We start from the raw sequence: 4,357 nt of genomic DNA, 5'->3' as shown, positions 1-4,357 counted from the left end.
TGTGTGACGAGCAATATGATACGAAATGGTATATTGATAGTGGTTGCTCTCTTCATATGATTGGAAGAAAGGAAAACTTGCGAGATTATAGAAGCTTGGAAAATGCAGGAGTAGTCAAATTTGGGAATAATCACAAGTGTCAAGTGAAAGGCTATGGGAAAGTCACAAATGGACAATTCACTGTGAACAGAGTTGCTTATGTTGAAGGACTTCAACATAATTTGATAAGTGTGTCACAACTTGTTGTTGGTACTGGAAACCAAGTTGTATTTAATGAAGAAGGAAGTATCATTTCAAATGCGAAGTCAAATGAAGTACTTCTCAAATCTAAAAGATATGGTCATATGTTTACACTGGACATCAAACCAATTGTGGGAAAACCTGCTGTGTGTTTACTATCAAAAGCATCTAATGATGTCAGCTGGCTTTGGCATAGAAGATTGTCACACTTGAACTTTCGCAATATTAACAAACTTGTCACTGAAGATTTAGTTCGAGGGTTACCTGTACTAAAATTTGACAATGATTCTCTGTGTGCAGCCTACGAACAAGGAAAACAACGTAGAAAATGTCATCCGATTGTGATCGATTCAAAAATTGTAGAACCATTGGAACTTCTTCACATTGACTTATGTGGACCGTCGACTGTTGCTACAATCAATAAAAGGCGGTACATTTTAGTTATTGTAGATGATTTTTCTCGATTCACATGGGTATTTTTTCTCAGGTTAAAATCTGAAGTTGCTCAGACGATGATTGATTTTATCAAAAAGATTGAGCTTAGTCTGAAAAAGAATGTTCGCAAAATTAAAAGTGATAATGGTTCTAAGTTTAAAAATCAAACTCTTGATTCTTTTTTCACAAGCAAAGGCATTTCGCATAATTTCTCATCACCATATATTCTGCAACAAAATGGTGTTGTTGAAAGAAGAAATCGATCTCTATGCGAAGCAACCAGAACCATGTTAACATATGTGAATCTACCTCAATATCTTTGGGCTGAAGCAATTTCCACTGCTTGTTTTACTCAGAATCGATCATTCATTCATCGAAGATTCAATGTTACTCCATATGAAATAATCAATAATAAGAAACCTAATGTCAAATTCTTTCATGTTTTTGGTTGCAGGTGTTTTATAATGAATCTCAAAGATACTTTGTCCAAGTTCCAAGCTAAAGCTGATGAAGGCATATTCTTAGGATATTCGCAGAATTCAGTTGCATACAGAGTGCTTAACAAAAGAACTAGAAAAGTTGAAGAAACTTTCAATTTAACATTTGATAATTATTATCTTAAACAAACGGATAGTAAATTTGAAAATACATCAATACTTGTTGATTCAAATACTCAAATTGATAATTCTGAAATAAATGATTTTGATTATGACTTAATATTCGGAATACCTGATAGGGCAATTGAAGCGGAAAATAATGCTCCTGACAATCAAACATCAGAATCCTCAAAACATACTGACGATTCGACAATTACTACAAGGTCAATATCTTGCGAAAGGGTGCCTGATGTTCGTATGGAGGGGGAGCATACGATCAACAATGAAGATTGTCAGTCAACTTTCGAGGGGGAGAATGAAAATATGAATCATTAAGTTGAGGGGGAGCATTCGCAAAATCAACAGGACCATCATTTTGAGGGGGAGCATCAAGATGAACATCATGTTGAGGGGAAGCATGATGAAATAGAGACAATTAATCTTGAAGAAAATGATGAGTTTCATGAACTAAATGAAAAATTTTCTGTTGCAGGATCTGAAAATGAAGATTTGTATGAAGATGCACCATTGGAATTTGATCCTAATTTTCCACTACTTGAGAAATGGACAAGAAATCATCCAAAAGAATAGGTAATTGGAAATCCACAAGATAGCGTGTTGACAAGAACTCAAATTCGTGCGAAAAATGAGGTACTGAATGCGAACCAAGAACTATATATGTTTAATGTCTTTATTTCGAAAATAGAGCAAAAGACAGTGAAGGATGGTATGGAACACTCAGATTGGGTTGTTGCTATGCAATCTGAACTGGCTGAATTTGAACGAAACAAGGTTTGGAGATTAATTTCTAAACCTTCTGATGTTTCAATTGTCGGATTAAAATGGACTTCTAAAAATAAAACTGACAAAGATGGCAATATTATTCGCAATAAAGCTAGACTAGTGGTTAAAGGTTATTCGCAACAAGAAGGAATAGACTATGAAGAAACATTTGCACCTGTTGCAAGACTTGAAGCAGTTCGCATATTTTTAGCTTATGCAGCTCACAAAGACTTTGATGTTTATCAAATGGATGTTAAGTGTGCATTCTTAAATGGAGAACTAGAAGAAACAGTGTATGTTGAACAACCACCAGGGTTTATAAACGATGAACATCCAGATCATGTTTACATCCTAGACAAGGCTGTATATGGATTAAAATAAGCACCAAGATCCTGGTATGCAACACTTACAAATTTCTTGAAACAATCTAAATTTAAACAAGGATCAGTAGACCCCACATTATTTCGCAAGAAAGTTGGGAATCATCTAATGTTTGTTCAAATTTATGTTGATGATATTATTTTTGGCTCGACGGACCCATCATTGTCAATTGAATTTGAAAATCTAATGAAAATTCAGTTTGAAATGAGCATGATGGGAAAAATTAATAATTTTCTTGGATTGAATATAAGACAGAACAGGGATGGAATCTTAATCAATCAAGAAAAATATACGAAGAACTTGCTTGAAAAGTTTGGAATGACCAATAGCACGAAACTAAGAGTACCAATGGCAGTAGGAACAAGACTAACTCCTTCGTTAGATGCTCATGCTATTGATTTAACACTTTATCGAAGCATGATAGGTTTTTTATTGTACTTAACTGCAAGTAGACCTGATATTGTGTTTTCGATTTGCAATTGTGCTAGATATCAAGCTAATCCCAGAGAACCTCATTTGACTGCAGTGAAAAATATTTTTCGCTTTCTTAAGGGTACAGTTTCGTTAGGACTTTGGTATCCTTCGAAAATGGGGTTTTTCATTCAAGCTTTTTCAGATTCTGATCTAGGAGGATGTACTTTGGATTGGAAAAGTACGAGTGGTGGATGTTAACTATTGGATGGGAAGTTGGTGAGTTGGCAATCGAAGAAGCAAACTTGTGTGGCTATATCAACTGCTGAGGCTGAATACATTGCTGTTGTTGCTTGCACATCGCAAATTATTTGGATTCAGAGTCAACTTCGTGACTATACAGTTAACATGAAAAAGATTCCCTTGTATTGTGATTCGCAAAGTGCAATTCACATTTGTCATAATCCAGTACAACATTCAAAGACAAAACACATTGCTCTTCGATATCATTTTATCAAAGATCATGTGGAAGATGGGAATATTGAAATTCATTTTGTTAAATCAATTGAACAAATTGCTGATATTTTTACAAAACCTCTTGATGAAAAATCATTTGTTAGAATTTTAGCAGGTTTGGGGATGATTGATGCGAATTCAATTCCAAAAACTCAAACATGAAAGTGTCATTCAGCAGTTATGAGTCAAAATTGTTCAGATGTTACTGTTCATTCAGAGGCTTCGCATGGCTTCGCATCCACATCTTTTCGCATTTGCGATCATAACTAAGGTTAGGTTTGCGATTCATTTTGTAGTTTTTAATTTTGAAAAATCAAAAATTCATAAAGATTTTATGTTTATTCATGTTTGTTTTTGAAAAATTAAAAATCCAAAAAGACTTTATTTCGTTAAACTTTTTTTTTTAATTTTGAAAAATTCAAAAACCACAAAAATAGTTTTCTTTTCTTTGTTCTTTAAACATTATGTTCTATGAGTTTAGTACGGGGCTTAATGCGAAGAGGTCATGCTTATATGTTTCTACGGGAAGGTATCAATTTTTTTTGAAACTAGTTAGGATGTCCCTAGAAGCATGCTGCTGTATGTAGACCAAAAGCCTCAACAAGACTCGATGTGTGAAAACTGAAAGCCTTAATGAATCTTTCATACGAAGGGTTTTTCCCAATCAGGCTTAAATTCACATCAGTCAACTGAGCTACCTTACTCTTTTCATTGAAGTTAAGAGTTTTCTGTTTTGTCCATTATAACAGAGGTACACTTCGATTCTTAACCAATTTTTTTATACCAATTAATTCTTTCAATCTAAATTTTCGAAGAGATTTGTCCTTGAGGTATTTGATCAAACCAATCAAAACCTAGACAAATCAGAAATTCTGTGTTTATGATCTAACATCATGAGACCGTGATGGAAGTGAAACCCAAACATCATAAACCTTAAGGAATTGACGGGGAACATCGTTCCAGATTTTAACGAAACTTTTGTTTTCAGTACCAAA

Source organism: Lactuca serriola, chromosome 3 (assembly GCF_051521515.1).
Source record: "Lactuca serriola cultivar US96UC23 chromosome 3, Lser_US96UC23_V15, whole genome shotgun sequence".
Classification (NCBI taxonomy): domain Eukaryota; kingdom Viridiplantae; phylum Streptophyta; class Magnoliopsida; order Asterales; family Asteraceae; genus Lactuca; species Lactuca serriola.
This window is presented reverse-complemented; position numbering follows the sequence as displayed.